The sequence below is a fragment of the Pelodiscus sinensis genome, chromosome 6 (assembly GCF_049634645.1).
Source record: "Pelodiscus sinensis isolate JC-2024 chromosome 6, ASM4963464v1, whole genome shotgun sequence".
Classification (NCBI taxonomy): Eukaryota; Metazoa; Chordata; order Testudines; family Trionychidae; genus Pelodiscus; species Pelodiscus sinensis.
In genome coordinates this window covers 102857930-102877767 of record NC_134716.1, presented here as the reverse complement: position 1 = coordinate 102877767, position 19838 = coordinate 102857930, and the positions used below count along the sequence as shown (strand labels likewise).

The window sequence follows — 19838 nt, the reverse complement described above, 5'->3', positions numbered from 1 at the left end:
TTATTTTAAATCAAGATTTAGGGCTTGTCTACTTTTCCAGAGAAATCAATGCTGACCTAATAACTGCACCTAATAATCGTGCTGCAGCGATTGATCGTCCAGTGTTCAATTTAGTAGGTCTAGTGGGGAAACGCTAAGTCGAATGTTGAGGGCATCCCTTTTGGTGCCGGTACTCTTCTTTGTCATAAGGAGTAAGGGAAGTCAACAGGAGTGTGTCTCCCAGCAACCTCCCACAGTGAGGATAGTACCCTAGCTAAGTTTAAGGTATGTCAAGTTCAGCTATGTTACTTATGTAACTGGAATTGTGTACCAAAGCTAACCTTCCCTCCATAGTGTGGACCTGCTTTTAGTTTGAGACATGGGAACTATATGCTGAATATCCTTTTCTTTACAAAACTGTATATCATATGTCCAGTAACAATCCATTTTCCATCAAGAGTTTATAGTCAATGGAAGAAAATCAGTGATGAATTACTGGTTGTTTTCTGAGACAGCTATTAGGTGAGGAACCCAGAGGAGGGATATTGGACAGCAAAACAAATCTTAGTGTGTGTCTCTCTAGCCAAGAGCTCTCTCTGCTACCTTGAGGACTATGCTATGATTTCTAAACACCTATATATGGAGATAGCTGATATGGATGACTCTTTAATCCTGCAGATAAAGGCATAACAAGATCAAATGGCTGAACGTCGAAGTTAGCAAAGTTCAGGTGAATAAATGTGCATATTTTTAATAATGAGGGTCATTGATGCAAATTGCCAAATTCGCCAATATTTGGAATCTTAAAAGACTGGAAATATTTTTAAAAATATGCTCTAGCTTAACCACACATTACTGGGCTAAAAGGAGGCATTAAGGGTATGTCTAGACTACATGGCTCAGTCGACGAAGCCATGTAGATGAGTTTACTAGATATAGCAAAATGAAGCAGCGATTTAAATAATCGCTGCTTAATTTACATCAAAATGGCCACTGCGCTGTGCCAATGATCAGCTGATCGGCACAGCGGGGCAGTCTAAACGAGCCGCGGTCGACAAGGGAAGCTTTTGTCAACCGCTCCGGTAAACCTCGTTTCACAAGGCATTCTGGAGCGGTTGACAAAGGCTTCCCTTGTTGACCACGGTGCGTCTAGACTGCCCCGCTGTGCCGATCAGCTGATCATCGGCACAGCGCAACGGCCATTTTGATGTAAATGAAGCGGTGATTATTTAAATCGCCGCTTCATTTTGCTATGTCTAGTAAACTCATCTATATGGCTCTGCCGACGGAGCCATGTAGTCTAGACATACCCTAACAGAGTGAACACTATGCCCAACACTATGCAGGAGTTCAGACTTGATGAATGCAATAGACTCTTGCCCTTATAAATCTACAAATCTGTGATTCTCTTCTGGACTGCACATGACAGTTATTTTCTCCTATGCAAAGTAAGTGTAAAATGCTGATCTGGTAGCAATACCAATCAGGTCCAGTGTTTTGAACCTAAATTAATCTATTCCCGACCAAAGGTGCTAGGCGAAATAGGAAGAAAGTAAACAGAACTGGTGAAGGATACAGATTTTACTTGTAAGTGGCTTAAAAGGTTAAGTTGGATCTTACAAAATATTATGAAGAGAAACGCATAGAATCCCCAGACCTTGATGCAGATCAGAGAAGCCCTTAAACACATGCATCTCTATGCAGCAAAGCACAGAATTTTGTTGTATTGATTCCAGGGGGACTTATGCAGGTGCTTAAAGTTAAGGATCTATTCAAGTGTTTTGCTGAATCCAGACCTAATGGAGCATGTTTGGACTGTAATTTTGTTTGTATAAACCTGCAGGATAATGCCTGATATTGTTGAACAAAGAATCATGAGAGAGAGGCTATAAAATGTGAGAGAAACCATACTGTCATTCCAAGAGCCAACATTTGAAAGGAATGGACACCAATCAGCTTTTAAGGCACTGGGCAAATCACAAACAAATTGAGGAGAGTGGCACAGATGAATCAGAGCATGAGGACACTTCTTAAGGGTGGCTCAAAGAAGTTGAAAACATTCAAATGCAGTGCCATATCAAAATGTGAATGTTTTTGCTGAATATTGGATAACTATATTGGGCACAATTCCCATGGAGGGCACTAAGTGGCCTTGCCTTGTAATTCTTGCTTACTATTTGAACTCAGAACGTCTTTTAGATTTAAAAATGATTCTAATATCTCTAAATATAATATCATCTGCCTTTGATGTTTATTTCCACTTGAGGCATAACATCTCCCCGTGGCCTCTCTCTTGGATGCTGTGAAACTGATAATAAATTTGTTATTCTGTTCCCAAACCCCAGGGTTTTCTTATAATCTAACCCAGTGGTTTTCCAACTTGTTTGATCGTGTTCCCCTTATCTGTGTCTGTAGTAGTTTACACCCCAGCCTCGCCTTGCAAATACAAATGTTGATCAATATGTTACTGTCACTAAATATCACAAATAGAAATGCAGTGATTCAAACATAGCCATCCATTGTAATAAGAACAAAAATAAAACTGTGATTGTGGTTGATACTTACAATGAAATGTGTATACTGTGACGTAGCAAATGGATTAATATACAGAGGGCAATGACACTGTATAATACTATGCAAGCGTAACAGAAATCTGTCAAAATGCATAGCACCATCTAGAGTTAAATGCACAAAGCTATCTAAGGACTTGATATATCTGGAGGAATCAGCTTTGCTAGTTATCCATTCCTGTAGGTGAAATGTGTGCAGTAAGATTTTTTTTCCCTAAAGCTTCTCCTCTCCCCCCACTCCAGTCTAAATACATTCTATGACACCGCAGTGGGGGGCTTGCACCTCTGTTTCAAAATCTTTGATCTGATCTATGAAATAAGGTACCTATCACCTCGATAGTTAGAAAAAGCATTCTTTTTCTCTTCCCAGGTTCTAACAAATCTAACCTTTATTAGACAGGTATGCTTATTGCTTTTGGTTAGTATTCTTTTTCAGGTCCACCTGAGTTGGTATACCTCAACATGAGACACTTTTGGGTGAAGTGCTGGTGGCTAGCTGATTTCATTTAATATTTCATACTGAACTTGAACACCCAATCCCCAGTCATCCTGCCAGATAAATTGATAAAGATCTTTTGTTGATGGATCTAGAGAGCTTGCAAACATATGTTATATGTAAATGAGCCTAGACATAAAATAAAATAAATAAAATAAAATAAAAAGACGTTGCTTAGCAAAGCACAAGACCTCCATATTAATGCACAGAAAAAATAAAATCAGCAAAATGCAAGGAGGCCAAATTCTGTACTGGTGTGATTCCATTGACCTGAAGGATTAGGCTTGGGGTATTTTACAAAAGTCTCTTTCATTAATGCTGAATATGATGAAAAGTTCACAGAAAGGGCAAACATTTCCCTTTTCCCATAATGCCACCTTGAAAATGGCTCTACATCAGTGGTTTCAAGAAACTGTGTGCATTGTTTCCCTTTAGTGCAAACAGTCAGACATACTAACAGCAATTATGGATCTAATCCTGGTTTAATGTTCCTCAGGGTCTCTTTGTGATGGCAATACAAAACTTGTTTACCCTTCATTGTAATTTCCAGGCTCTGCATGCCTCAAACTAGTAATTGTCCTCATTAAGGGTTTTAGTCAGGAAAATGCAGACCATGCTGTGTGTCAGCCACCCACATGTTTTTAAGCTCACAGAAACCCAGTAGATACCATGGCATTACTGTATATTCTCTTACTCTCTCTAACAAAGTGGATTTTGTGCATGAGACTCTCTCCCTCTAAACATACTACAGCCAACCATGGATCCCACCTCCCTGCAGTTGCATTTATGTAAACCAGGGGTCTCAAACTCAATTTATCTTGGGGCCAGTGCCAGTCCTCAATCTTCCTAGCGGGCCAGCAGGCATGCCCCTCTGGCAGGGCTCTAGGGGTCAGAGATCTCTGTGCAGTCCCCCCCACCGTGCATCATCTCCCTGCCCCTCCTGCTGGCCTGCACATTCCCTCCATCACTTTTCCCCCAGCCCTACCTGCTGCCCCCAGGCAATTAAAAAACCCCTGAGAGCCCCTGCTGCACCACTGGCAGTACAGCAGGGCTCAAGTGGCTTCCTGTTGCTAGCTCCATGCTACTGCTGGCATGGCCTCTGGCCCAGAGGAGATGTGTGCAGAACCATAGGTGTACGCTGTGAGACTAACTCATTTTATAAAACTGACTAGATATCAGTGATGCCAACACTCCTGAGTTGATCACAAGCCTCCTGATAGTTGGGTCTTTTCTTTTTTTTCCTGGAAAGCCCCCAACAGAATTAAGCCAAACCTGGAAACTTTACTTCCTGGTGCCAGGGCCAGATTAAGCTCTTTGTAGGCTCTAGGCATTCTCATAATTGTAGGCCCTTAAATTAGACTATATAGAAATATATACAGGAGAAATGCCCTATCACCTATACACCTAATATAACCCATTTTAATTTTTGCTCTTCAAAGTGGCTCACCGTGTGAGAAATTCATGGTACTTCATTTTGTTGTATATTACAATTATACGTAAGATTCACCTGATAATTAATCAGCTGATAAGGAGAGAGGTAAGGTGTTGTTGCCACTGCTATGACTGTAAAATCCACGGAGCAATCCTGGCTCCTTTGAATTGCTGGGCCCCAGAGCAACTGCTCCTTTTGTCCCTCCCCCATAGGTGGGCCTGACTGAGTTACAAAGCTTTGGTCACTCACAGCGCTTAACCCATCCCCCCCGAATGACAAAAGCTTTGCCACCGCATGTTCTAGTGTAAACAGCACTTATTTGGCAGCAGTGCTTCCTGTGGGCAAAGCAAATGCTGCTTTCAGGCTATGTCTACATTACACAGCTTTTAGGGACATGGCTGTGTCAACTCAGACATTTGCAAAGTCAGGCCACGTAAACACAGTTTGTCTGCACTTTTGCTGACAAAAAAACTTCCACCCCCCACAAGCAGTATTTGTTTTGTTGGAAGGAAGGCTCTCCTTCTGACAAAGCACTGTTTACACTAGTACTTGCCAGGACAAAATTTGTACTATTTGGGGTGGGGTTAAGCACTTGTGAACGAGAAAAGTGTTGTCGCTCAATTGCCACTGTAGATAAAGCCATTACGGGATGGAAGGTTTTTGTCAAAAAAAGTGCCGACAAAGGCTACGTCTATACTACATGCTTCTTGTGCATGAAGCCTTTTGCGCAAGAGTTTTTCCACAAAAAATTCTTGCGCAACAGCATGTCTGCACCTCAAAGCACATCACAAAAGCGATATGTTTTTGCGCAAGAGAGCGTCCACACTGCATGGATGCTCTTGCGCAAGAAAGCTCTGATGGCCATTCTATGAATGTGCTTTTTCCCATAGGGGTTTCTTGTGCAAGAAACCCCTCTGGAGCATCCACATTTGCCTTTTTGTGCAATAGGTGTAGCGCAAAAAGGAGTTATGCCTCGTACGAGGCATTTTATCTTTGCTGGAAAAAGCCCTCTCTTCTGCTGTTTTACTGTTGATTTACTTTGCAGCTGTTTTTGTGCAAAAACCTTGCAGTGTAGACAGAGCCAAACAATATTTATACCACCTAACTTTTAGCGAAATAGATGTGTCCACACAGCTGTATCACTAAAAATTGTCTAGTGTAGTGATAAGCATCTATCACCTTGCCTCCATTTCCCTATTTCCCGATCTATAAAATGTTGCAGTGACAATCCAGAATACTATTTGATGAGTAAATCAGAATACTTGCTTTCCTCACAGGGGTGTTGTGCATTTTAATTATTGGCAGTAAATGTTCTGAAGTGCTTAGAAGATGAAAAGCCCCCTGTGCATTTGATTGCTGCTGCAAATTAATGGCCAAGTAGTTGAAAAGCTCTGACATATGCAAATTAGTTATCTGCACATTTCTAAAAGTTTAGCAATGCATTTCTGTTTGAATAAGCCTTGAAAAGTTTGCCCTAATATCTGCAAATTAGATGTATATAAGATGTCTCCATTTTCAAATGATCTATTAAGCATAGTTTATTGGAGTCTTGCTGACTCAATGGCTGAGGGATTTGCTGTGGAATCCACACCTTGCAATAGCTGCAGAATTTCAGTTTTTATTTTTTTTTAAAGAAGCTTCAGGTCCTTATGGTCGCAAAAATAACTGAAAAACATGAACCACAGGAACAAGCTATTGCAATGTTGCTGAAGTAGTGCTGGGACTTTTTAAAAAGTGGGCATGCTGAGACCTTTTACCCCTGTCTATCTTAGGGTTGCCAGGTATCCGGAATTGACCCAGACAGTCTGGTATTTTTGCCTCCTGTCCGGTAAAAAAATTCAGAAAATACCAGACACCAAAAATGTCCAGTATTCACAGACACTTACCTTCCTTCCTTCTCCCCCCCCCCCCCCCCGCATCCCCCTCCTGTTCTGCAATGTGTTTTGTCCTTTTCATATTTGTTCATTTTTTTTAATGGTATCCTTTGGTATATATGGTTGTGACTACTTTCTTCCACTATTTGATCTGAGGAAGTGGGTCTGGCCCACGAAAGCTCATCATCTAATAAACCATCTTGTTAGTCTTTAAAGTGCTACATTGTCCTGCATTTTGCTTCAACTACCCCAGACTAACACGGCTACATTTCTATCAGTATTTTCTGATTTTTTTTCCAGGCCAGGAGGCGAAAATACCGGATACCTGGCAACCCTAGTGCCCAGTCCCCGGCCTCCCCAACACCCCAACACCTCCAGCCCCCTACCCCATGCTTACCTGGTTCCGCAGGGAAGCCAAGTTCTGGCTTGAATAAGAACACAAAGTGGCCACCGGCAAAAATCCTAAAGACCAAGGGGAAGCAATGCTTTCCCTGGGTCTTAGTGCTCAACCGCTCCCCTGTTCCTATCCCTATTCTAACTCTGACCTCACTCTGAAAGGGGCCATACTGTTTTAATGCTGTTTCATTATTTAATTTTTTTTTTTTTTGCTTAATAAGTCTCGGAGTTTGCTCAACAACTTTGGTCTCTCCCCCCCCCCCCCTTTTATTTTCCCCTCAACAGAATTTTTTCCGCTGTGTTTTTTTCTTTTTGGGGGAGGAAAGGCTGTTCGGTATTTTTGGTTCAACTATCTGGCAACCCTAGTCTACTTCCACCCCCATATGAGGCTACGAGCAAAGTCCCAGTACTTGGGGCTGGCAGTAGGGTCCCTGAGGATGGGGCCAGTCAAGAACTCTTGGCACTCAAACCAGCAACAGAATCTTGGCACATGGGGCAGCAGCAGAGCTCCCAGTGCAAGGGGCCAGCAGCTGGATCCCCGGGCACGGTGCCTGCAGCAGAGGGCCCCAGCATGCGGGGCTCAATCCAGGACCACCGTACATGAGTCCAGCAGCAGAGTCCCTGGTGCACAGGGTGGCAGCTAGAATCCCGGAAATTAGGCTGGAAGTCTGAGGGTGCTGGAGCACCCTCTGCACCTCTAGTTCCCATGCCTATGGTTGGCTGCCTTAGTCTACATACAACCAGCTGAAATAATAGCTCAGAGAGGCTGCTGCATGACCAAATGAGTGAACAGGAAAGAGAAATACCTTCCTTCAGTACCACAAAGCACATGCACAAGGCCTTACTCTGATACAACCCATTTATACATTGGTGTAACTCACTGGTTTCAGTGAAAACAGGCCTAAGTTATAGCACCATGAGATCAAAATCAGTTCCTGTTGCAGGGTGCCATGTGGTTTGGCAAACAAAAGATAAAATACAATTCAGCTTCCACCCAGTGCAAGTCTGTGTTTGTGTTTTGAGAGCCAGAAAAAAGACTGCCTATAGGACGGAAGAGCTCTAAGCTGAAAGGCTATAGTACTGTGTTGAACACCAAGCTGTGATAGTGGTGGTTACTTTGGGTGGTCTGTTGCCTTGTTTTGAATTCAGATTATGAACATTATCCTTGGAGAAAAACCCTTGCTCAATGATCCACTGTATGATTTCTGCTGAGTCATTCCACCAGCCCAAATGTCTTGTAAACACATGCTGCTGCATGTCTTTGGTCACTCACATCTCTCCAATAAACCATTTCTTTAAGTCCAAGGCATCCTGAGAGCTGACAAACAGTGCTCCAATTTTCCTCTTGCTTTCACCAAAGGAAATCTGGAATAGCCGGTTTGAAGGCGACGGAGTTAGACTGATAAGAAAGCTGAAGAGAATCGAGCCCAATCAAATCATGCATGGGAAATTTCAACGCCAAAGAATATTGTGTAACTTAAAAAAACCCCACAGACTGGACTAGCATCCTATCAAATCCTATTTTAAAAAAAACCCTCACGTTAATTCAGTTAAGGGAGCAAAACTGAAAGCCTCTCCTGCTACCTTTGAGAACTAAAATATGGCAAAGCTAATTGCATTACAATTCAATAAAAAGAAAATTTGCTTTTGGCCTGTTTTAGCTCTCAGTAAATTTTTATGTCTGAGTCATAAAACCCTGACGATGTGACAGAACGTTAATGATGGCAGTGCTCTATCATGGAGCCTCCTGTGGTGAAACATCCATTTCTCTCAGTGGAGCTTTTAAGAGAGAAGAGGGGAAAAAATGGTACTGTAAATGCAAAACAAAAGAGCTGTTCATGCTATTAATGAGAGTTTCATTGCTAAAGGGCAGACAGTTTTCTGGCAGATTATATAGAACCACTCCAATGATTAATCCAGTCAGGGAGAAGTGGTTTCATATACAGATTGCAAAACAGTCTATCAGTGCGTGCCTCAGTTACCAACATTAGGTCACTCTGCACCTTAAAGCTATTCCATTTGCTTTGGACAAAAATGACAAGAATTTTCAGTGTCTTTCTTCCCTCTCCAATTTCCCTTTCCCACAGGAAATGCTCATTTGCAAGGAAATAATCCATCCTTTACACCAGTGCTTTCCAACCTTTTTAAACACAAAATCACTTTTTCAATTTAAGTGCAATGTAAGATCTACCTCAAACTCAAATACCTTTCCCCCGGTTCCTTCCCACCCCTTTTCTGAGGCCCCGCCCCTGCTCCACCCCTACCCCTTCACCCTGTTCACTCCATCCTCTCAATCTACTGGTTGGTGACCACTGCTTTACAACATTGCCTAGTGATAAGAGCACAGGAGCTGCTGTTTAGAACTCCTTAGTTCAAATAATTGAACTGCCTTGTGAATTGTACACCAGTTTGTAAAACTATCCACTAGTATTAGGTGCCCAAATTGACACACACTAAGTCTAAGAGTAGCAAGCACATGCAATTCATTTAACTTCATTGGGAGTTGGGGGTGCTCTGCACTTCTCTAACCCATAAATCTCAAATCAGGCACCTAAAAATGGACACATTCAGAACTAGCAGAAGAGCTAGGCCTTTAGCTCTCTGGATGGGATTTTCAAGAATGCTCAGTGTTAGCCTAACATTGGCATCAATGGAAGTCACATAGGATAGAGAGGACAGAACAGTGACCCTTGGAACTCCAGAAGGGTTCCTGGGGCCATAACCCTCTAGGATTGTACTGGTGTCTCCAGGAATTAAAGATGACTCTTTATGTAAAGTTTATGTCATGTGATGAAACCGTCAAGAATACATCCAAGCTAAACTGGTAACCTTGACACAGAAGGGGCTCTATGCTGGCTAGTAGGACTGATATTGTACCTTGTAAAAAGATACACCACCAGCCAGGGCCGGCTCGAGCCATTCCTGCGCCCCGGGCAGCAGGCATGCAATGCAACGCATGCGTGGCTCCACCCCAGGAGCACGACGCATGCGCGGTCCCGCCCTGTCCCGGTGCGCTGCACACCTTACAGCTGCAATTGGGCATGTGACACCCGACTGCAGCTCTAAGGGGCGCCATACAGCCCCTGGCACGCAGCACCTGATGGCAGCTCTAAGGGGTGCCGTGTGGCTGGGTGCATGGTGCCCCGGGCAGCTGCCTGGCTAGCGCCCCCCCCCCCCCCTCCCCTTAATCCGGCCATGCCACCAGCAATGCTCTGCAGTTCTGCAGGAAATATTCTCTCAGTGCTCCAATTTGGGCAATACCCCTCCAGACTCACCCACCCCTTTTGCAGATTGGGGCTTAAAACTCTGTCTGAACCCTTCATGTTTATACTAGGGATGAATCTGGCCTGCAGGCTGCCTCACTGGCACCCTCAGTCACAGAGCAGCCGCATGCTGCTTTAAGAAGCTGGCTGCTTTCTGTGGCGCTCTGCTCTGGAGGCTTTAGGAGCTATTCCAGGAACAAGGAAAGTGTGCAAAGCCTACCCCTGCTCTAGAATGCCACCCGCCATTTTGAGCAGCCTGGGCTGCAGCAGGCAAGGAGCCTTCCTGGGGTGCTTTTGGGTGGGAGGCACCTAAGTAAGCACCTCCTGGCCAGAGCCTGCTTCTGGCACCTCATTCTGCTCATGTACCCCAACCCCTTTCCCCAGGTCACCACCTCCTCCTACCCCAGATGAACACCCAACGCATCTGCACCCTCCCCTTCCCAGGTCACAACTCCCACCCAAACCCAGTGTAACTGCCATCAGAAGGATTTGAACCTAGGACCTCTGGAGCTTAGTGTAGGAGCCACTACAGCTTAAGCTATGCCTAGTAAGCCAACTGGCTCCCATCTTAGGCTGTAGAGCTCCCTTATTCTTATCTCTCGCTGTAAGTGATCTAAGTGCCACTAAATGGGACAGTGAACCCCTGCACCTTCTCTTACGCCCCTCCTCTAAGTTAGAATCTTCTCCTGAATCTATGCCTACCCTGGATCCTGCACCCCAATACCCTGCCCCAGATCACAACCCCCTCCTTCCCTCTCAGACTGTACACTCCCTCCTGCACCCCAGTCCGCTATCCTGAGCTCTCTTCTGCACCCAATCTCTGTTTCAGACCTCCCACCCCCACTACAGAGAAGTGCAGCCATTGACCACTTTCCAAAATCTTGGAGTGGCCCCTTATAAAAAATGATAGCCTACTCCTGTGTTTATACAGTGCTTTGAAGTGCTACCTAAAAGATCAATTATCATTGCTATGTCCATTAGATTTGTTGCTTCTTCTCTTCTGCTGATCTCAGTGAGAAGGGCTAAAAGTGGAAGATCAGTTTAATAAAATAAATAACTATAATTGCAGTCTGTCTAATGTGTGCTATGTTGTTTATTTGCTAATGTAATTTCCCTGACCAGTACTACTTTGATATGTTTGGAAATTCCTCTATAAACCTTTTGGAGCTGCAATTATATATATCCTCAGTACCATTACTGGGGTGACAGCCAGGAAAATGTATTCATGCAAAGAGTTAATTTCAGTTCCCCAGCATCTTAGATTCCATAGTTTTTCCTTTGTCATTTGGTAGTACCTTGCAAGTCTGCTTGGGACTCTATAAGAACCGAATGTCCTGTACAGAGGTTGAGAGGATTACAAGGTGATCCGAAACTTTTTAATGGACTGTGCCAATCCTTCTGGGCACCAAGGTACATGGTATTTTTAGAACACTGTCTGAAATGAATTTAGTACATTATTCATTCAGTCTCACAGGAGACTGGTGGGAGTCAGTTTTTCAGGATCTTGAATGAAAGTGTTACACTGTTCATGAGTTGGCAGGATGCAGGCACTGGCTATCCTAGCATCCAATAGTCTGTGCATTTATTCCACTGAAATGCTTATCTATAATTCAGTGGACTCCAATTGCTGTATAAAGTTTGGAAACACATTTAATTACACTGTGCAGACTAAAATTTAGGGGCCAGATGAATATTTTAATATGATTGATCACAGCACTAGAGTCTCTCCAGAACCAATGGGGTCAGTTTTATTTGTACTTGAGACTAGTTTTTGTTTTTTAAATGAACAGTGTGAATTTGAAAGTCAGATTTTTCTACCTCCACCTGAAAAGGCAGGGAATGGTAACATTTTAGTGGCATTTACTAAACCAATATCCCTATTCTTGCAAAAAGTGCAATGAGATATTTAATAGCAACAAATGTTGACCCTCCAGGCTAATGGTTTGTTCTCAGTATCTTGTTTGGATTCTTGACACTGGTTTTGTGGAATGTTGAGCTTTTAGAGCAAAAGGCAGGCAAGCTGTGTATCTGAGGGTGTTAGCAATTTGCACAGCTGGGAAAGGTTTCAAGGAGCCTAGGGCTATGATTATAGAAACACTCATTAAAGCAACAACACTAGCCACCACAAAGAAACTCTATTTTTGGTGAAGGACCAAGCATTAATCATTAGGCCACAGAGCTTATGTCAGGTGTTCTGTGTTCCAACCCTGGCTTTTCCAATTACTCTGTGTCATTTTGGAGAAGTTGCTTAACTGCTCTGTGTCTTAATTTTCAAATGAGGAGAGCACATCCCTTCCAACAGTGTAACAAGGCTTAATTTTTATTAAGCTGTTTGCAATTATTTCATAATTAGCCATTCAGATAATAATGCTGTGTGAGACAGCTTGGCTACCTCCCATCTCAGCCATTTCTCTTTAAGCATTACCTACAGATGTATCATTGCACACCTTTACTCAGGTAGTGGTACCTGATAGTGATGTGCCTGAGCTGGTGATATGCTATGGATCCCATTCCTACCAAGCTGATGAAGGAATGTTAATTTTTTTATTACTAGCAGTAACTCACAGACTAGTAAAGTTATTTTTGGAATCAGGACTCATTATATCATATTTTACATGGATTTCCCCACTCTTTGCTGAGGAAATCTCTATCAACAGTAAAAGAAATTATGTATTTAACTATGTTTTAGTCAGTCTTACATCTTCTCATTTTACTACTTGAAAAATTTATTAAGTTCAAGTAAAAACTCAGGCTTTGAATTTTCTGCAATATGGGAAGTGCTTTGTTGAGGGAGGGGATAGTTAACTTATTAAATGCACATAATTCATGTTCTTTTTACTGGACCTTTCACAAGCCTGCATTCAACACCATCAATCATAGTACTCTTGTCTCATCACGGTGTGAGTTGCCAGGCAGGGCTCTGGCTCCACAGTTTGCATCCTCTTTAATTTGCAGACTGCTGATTGTGGGTTGGTTTACCTTCACGCAACTTTTCTTGGCTGTGTTCTGACTCAGATACTTGTATTGGGATTACAGAGGGTCTCTATCTGCTGAATTCAGACCCAGATTTAAAAATTTAGATTCTGGGTTTTGGTTTGGGCCCATTGATAATAAGTTCCTTTCTTTTGCTACAGGTTTATGGTACTATTTGCACAAGGTTTGAAAACAGATTTGTCTAATTTTTCCATCAACCCATTAAGAAGTAATTACCAGCTCTACTGTTAAGCAGCTTCTGTCAGAGATCCTATAAAGCTCCCTCCTGCTGGTTGCCCACAAACCACTGTGAGGGGAAGCAGTCTCTGCATCCCTGGGTGTTTTAAGCTTTCCAGGGTTGCAGCAGGCTGTAGCACCATTTCCCCTCTTGACCTCTCTGACACGTTTCCTGGGCACTGATCCCAAACCTGAGAAATGGAGCTGCTCAGTCCATCTGTCTGTTTTGTCTCCTGGATTAGTGGTGATCCCCAACATACTGCAGTTTCGTAAACGCACCCTGCTCCTAGACTACTATCAAGGAGCGAGCCTTCTGGTTTCCCATTTAAATCTCTCAGGAGGACAGTGGCAGTTGGAAAGCATTCAACACAAATAGCAGCACTTTTCATAGCTTTTGACACCTCTGCACTTTTATATTTAAGAGAAAACACAAGAGAGTTAGGTTATATAGGATGCACCAGCGATATCAATCATAATGCCCCTCACTAGCTCACCATTTCCTTGGAGACTATCTGTGTCAGGAAAGCACAAGGCGCGCTGAAAAGCAGTTGGAGGCATTTTTACAATGTTTAGCTCCCTTTGTCAGTCACATCTTGCTCAGCATCAGCAACCGACCACAGAATTCCACCAGCTGACTTCCTGGTAAAGGCAACTTCTCCCCTGCTAAGCGTTCTTGGGTGGGGGCCAGTCTATTCTTCTGAACTCTTCCATTTTTCATAGTCCACAATGGAATTTTCCCATTGTAGCACCACCCAACCTTGCCTCAGAGTACATCAATCATAGTGCTTCTCTTTGGTGCATCAGGTGCTTGTGGATCACCGTGGGCGTTTCACAAACATAAATGTGGGGTGGTCTGGAAAGGGTGCATGATGCACACATCTTCAGGAACAGTGGCCTGTTCAGAAAGCTTGCTTTCCAGACCGGGGGGGAGGGGGGTAATGGCCACAGTGGTCCTAGGTGACCCGGCTTACCCTTTACAGCCCTGGCTCATGAGATCTTACATGGGCATGTGGACAGCAGTAAGAAGTGGTTCAATGACAGGCTAAGCTGATGCCACATGTTTATTGAATGTGCCTTTGCCAGACTGAAATGAGATGAGAATGAGAACCTTTTGGAGGATCATATCCCCAGCATGCTGCTGCTTACATAATTTGCGTAAGAGTAAGGGTGAAGTGTGTGGCTGTGGGTAGAACAATGAGAGACAGTACCTGGATACACAGTTTGAACAGCCAGACACTCTTGCTGTCAGAGGAGGCCACAGGGTGGCCATCAATATCAGGGAGACTCTGATAAAGAGGGGTGCTGACATTTCTATGTGTTAGGGTTGTTTCTCTGCATCCTCCCACTGGTCATCATGAGCAAGGCATTCCCATGAAACCTAAGGGATATTTCTGGCTTCTACTGGGGCCAGAGCAATTGGTGTGGGTTGCATCTCACAAAATAAACTCATGGAAACCTGCATCAGATTTGTCTGTACTGATGTCTTTCAATCAAGATGTTTTGTGCTAAGGGATGATAAGGGTTATTGGAAAAGCTCACTACGGTGTTAATGTCCAAATGTTAGTGTCACAGCTGCTTTCACAGGGAGTGGAATATGTTGGGGGAAAAAAAACATTACTTGTTTATGAAAATGAGTGTGTGGGCATAGAGGGAGGGTTGCTGGATAAAGAATTTTGTATGTGTGGCCATGGAGGCTAATATGTGGGCATGGAAAGTGAACCTTTTGCTTTATATAGAGTTCCCGGAGTTCCTTTATCTTGGCTCTGCATTATAGGGTCTCTCTCTGTTAAGGCTATTCCCCACTCTGGCACTTCAAATGCAGAAGGTGGGGGCCCGCCAGACCGCTTCAAAACCTTGCCTCTGCAGGCACTGGTTACAAAAACTTTTCCTCAGAATTCTAAAACACAGATTTGGGGGAATATGCTGCCACCACCAAGTGCTTTTTGATCCCTAAAAAACAGGGGTGAACACTTGAAACCACCCCAGGGATACCCCAATCACTTTTTCCCCAAAAAAGCTTGAAAAAGAAAAGAGAAAAACAAGCTGCAGTCTCTGCTAGCTGACTCCTCAGTGAGAGGCATGCAGATACACATAGATAGACCGTCCAGGACACAAGAATCAAATTATCACATAAAAGAATTGATTTTTATTACAAAACAAAATCATACATGGTTGCTAGATGTTACAGAGCAACCAATGAAAACAAATTAAAAAAACCAGAGAAAACTCTTGGCACAAAGCTTAGATGATAGTAAATGGGGAGGAGAGGCATAGATTCACACAGAGCAGTTCAAACCTAACCATAAGATAAAGAAAAATTACCCTGAATGCGACTGGACTCACATTTCCCTGGTACTCACTTCTAATTTTCAATTTGTTCAATCAGCTCCCATGCCCTGAATTCCATAGGAGGGGAGGAGGGCATGGTAGTCCTGCCTGGGTTTAAATCTTTCTGTGTCTATTAATTCCTGGTTTAACTCTCCCACACAAAGAAAGCAGGCAGGGAACCTCTATCCAATTCAAATTTCAACCCTCTATCTCTATTGGCTCTCCTGGTTTGCTGGCCACCTGAGTTGACCCTTTAGTCACCAGGTGCACTCCCCCTATTCATGACACTCAGTCATACCCCTTCTCACACAGGGCTTGAGAAATGTGACCATATGTGTCCCAGTTCCTGTGGGTCACTCATTGCTGTGATTACACCGATTCTTCACTCCACACACTGATAAGATCCAAAAGCTCTGCAGTATTCCAAGCAGGAGAGTGTTCTGTGTGATACTCACCCCTGGTTCCCTGAAAAGATGCCATGAGGACCACTATACAATGAGCCAGACTTTTTAAAGTTCCTGAGGTTTGCAGGTGGGAGGGGTGCATCTGTTTACATGTCTGCAGAGCAGCAGAGTTCAAAGCGCTGCCCAGAGTGGCTAACCAGGCTTTCTGGGAAACATGCTGGAGATCAATGAACTCGACAAACAACCTACTGTAGTACACCCTACAAGACTGTTGACAATAAAGGGAGGTGGAAGAGTCTTGTGCGGTGGTGGAAGTCTCATGTGGAAGTGCAAGTTTTTTGTCATCAAAACGGGGTGTTGCAACTTTTTTTGTGTCACAGTGTGGACACTCTCCGTGTTTTGTCACCAAAAAGGGTTTTTTGGTGATAACACTTACAAGTGTAGACAAGGCAACAGACCAGTGGTCACCAACCAGTAGATTGGGATCTACCAGTAGCTTAGAGCCTCTGACAGGTAATCCTGACTGGTTTGGCCAGGAAGATATCAAGAACTGGCACTTCAGTTGCCCCTCCACCCCCTGTCATGACACTTCTGCCCTCTGCCTTGGAGCTGCCCCTTGGGAGCCTTCTGCTTGCTGTCCAGGGCGTGGGAGGGAAAAAAGGAGGGGTGCTGATGTCAGGGTGTCCCTCCTCCCCCCACTCCTAACCCTATCTCCACACAGAGAGAAAGGGATGGAGGGAGCTTGGCAATGCAAATCTCTGTTACTCACATATTGTGTGTGTCTGTCATTCCCGCAAACACACACTGACCTTCATCTCCCGACCCAACACATATGTGGGGGGTTGTTGTTACTTCTGTTACTGCCTGCAAAGTGGGTTATTTTTGTTTTTTGAATGGTCTGTGCATTGCATAATTTTTATTTCTCTCTCATGCTTAAATGTAATTCTTTGAGTAGTGAGTTCTCAAATGCCTCACCTGTCACGGCTGGAGTAATTATCCCTGTGGTAACTGCTGCTCCTGAACCGTGGCTGGCATGTCCCTGCAGCCCCTGAGAAAGGCAGAGCAGGAGGTCTCCATATGCTGTCCTTGCCTAGAGACACCACTCCTGCAGCTCCCATTGATTAATAACAGGGAACCAGTAGAAGCTGTGGGCTCAGTGCCTGTAGATGAGGGGCAGCATGTGGTGCCATGGAGTCATTGGTGTACATGAAAGATACTTTCAGGAGTGGTGCAGGGCTAGAACAAGAGTAAACCTGCCTTAACCCCACTGCTCCATCACCCGGAAGCCGTCTCAGTTAAACAGTGCCCCGCTAGAGCCTGCTTCGTAAACCCCTGTCCCAGCCCTGAACCTCCTCCTGCCCCAGACATGAGTCCCCCTGTACACAAACTCCAGGATGCAAGCTCTGGAAAGAACCCCCCTCTGGACCGCAACCCCCAACCCTGGGCTAAGCCTGGAGCCCCGGCTACACTCTGAACCCTTTGGCCCAAGACCAGAGCCTGCACCCCAACCCTCTACCCCAGCATGGTGAAAGTGAGTGAGGATGGGGGGAGGAAGAGGGATAGAGTGAGCAGGGTGAGATCTTGGAGAAGGGGTAGAGCAGGGGCAGGGCGTCAAAAAGAGGCAGGAAGGAAGTGGGGTATCTGGGTTTGAGGTAGATCTTACATTGCACTTACATTGAAAAGGTGATCTTGTGGTTAAAAAGGTTGAAGATCACTGCAATAGACTAAGTCTAAAAGGCTTAAGAGAAAAAAAAGAAAAAAAGATTCACTAACCATTATTTTTTAAAAAAACTCATGATTTTTAGGGCCTAAATTATGATTTTGAATAGCTGAGGTTGGCAACAACACTATCGTGAATTATTTGTTTTTTCCCTCCCCCAATATAGAAAAAAAATACATGGATGTTACAAATAAGAGGAAAATACAAAAAAGGTACTTTTGGGTGACAGGTAGGGCTCAGCATGCTCCTTACCCTTTAAAACAATAAACAAACACAACTACGGATGAACACATGGTTGTTTGATGAAGGCAATATAAATAAAACTCATAGAGGTGCTAGCAAACAGAAGGGGCCCAAGGCTGTTTGTGTGGGATCTGAGGACAGGAGCAGTGGAGCCTGCCCCACTAGAGTCTTCTACAATGCAAGAGAGCAGTGGGCTATGGGGTATTGAATGGTAGACCTTCTCAGTCTCCCCTGGTGAAAGTATTTTATTGTGTATAAATAATTAAAGCAGAAGGAGGGACTTGAACCTGTGTGAGTGTCCTAACCACTGGGCAAGAGAATCACTCTCTGTCCCTCCCACGATAACTAACTGTGGTGGGAGGATGGGTCCGAGAGATCACCAGGAAAGGAGTTATTCATCTACACTAATTCCATCCACAGTTTTGGAACACAAACAAGCTAGCAGTGAACTGCTGAATGCATTCCCCATTAGTACTAATTTTTCTTTTTTATTGTTATGTTCCATCATCAGTAAAGCGCAGCAATTAATGGGGAGGCAGATTTTATTTGGGACACTTCTTACAGTCTGGAATATCATTCAGCTGCACTGGCGGCTGTGTATAGTTTCCCCTAAAATAGATGGTACAATAATGCTAAGTGACTTAATTAAATAGATAAAATATTGTTGTGTCAATCTCATACAGTGTATAGACTTCAACATAAATGAATGTCATGAGCTACTTGCAGATCAGTTGAAAATGATTTAGTCTCACCCATTCTTGATTATTTTGCTATGGAAAATAGAGCAAAACAATCTTTCATCCCCTCCAAATAAAACTGCTTAAAGTGGTTTTAATTCCACAAAATGGAGCTAGTCGAGTTCGTATTTGCAATGTTACAAGGTGGGAGACAAAAAAAAGAAAGGAGACAAGGTAAGTCAAAACATTCACTACTTAACACCCTTGGTTATTAGTATTTGCTTTTACCCATGTGATGGATAGGAGGAGTGCTAGCCAACATTTGGGGGCTTAAATTCAGGTAGTTTGGGGAGGGGGGGCAGGGAGCCAAGAGAGCCAGTGAGAGAAAGTATTGAGATTTTAATTGGAAGATACACCTGCCTGCTGTTTTGTGTGTGTGAGTTTTAAGCCGGGATTTGGGGGAATAAGATGAATTATACCAGGCAGAACTATCATGTCTACAAAGAATACTGGGCATAGAAATGGACTGGACCTTGAAGCACGGATCATAAGTTGTTAGGGAAACGTCAATTCAGTTGCAATCAGGTTATTTTCTTTGTTTTGTTGTGTGGTTAAACTCCTCTGTGCTGAGTCCATGTGCTCTTCTCCCCCCTGTACATTGTTAAGCTGAATCCCAGAGATCAATTTAAAATGCAGAGAAATTGTTTTTTGCCTCATTTGCTTTAATACACCTACCAATCACGCATGCTTTACTGAGTAAATCTTTTTGTTTTGTAACAAAATCACCTGTTTTAAAGCAATTGTCTGATTCTTGGATCTTGGCAGGTAATAGGAGGTCTTGGTATGCATGCCTAAGCCTGAGAGGTCAGCTATTAGAGACTGCTGTTTTGTTTTCTCTTTTTATTCCAAGCTCTCTTGTTGTAAAAGAGTTTAGGGATACCCCTCTGGAAAAAGTCCAAGTGCTTTTTTCCAGGGTTCAAGAAAAAAAGGATTTTTTTTCACTTGGTGGTGGCAGGTACCTCCCATGCCCAGGGAATCTATGACCTTGGGGAGCTTTTAAGCAGAAGCCTATAGAGGAAAGTTTTTTCTTGTGGGTCCCCACCTTCTGCATCTATTTTCAAGGTCTCTTCTCATACCATATTGTATCCCTTAATCATTTTTGTTGTGCTTTTTTGCACCTTTTCCAATTCCAATATATCTTTTTTTTTTCACATTGATCAAACAGAACTGCCTGCCCACCACTGCA

At 43.6% G+C, this 19838-nt stretch overlaps 1 protein-coding gene across 1 annotated transcript in view; it reads right to left on the bottom strand.

Moving 5' to 3' along the window:
* Positions 1-19838, bottom strand: part of PLCXD3 (phosphatidylinositol specific phospholipase C X domain containing 3) — a 134575-nt gene that overhangs the window by 8649 nt on the left and 106088 nt on the right. The window lies entirely within an intron of this gene.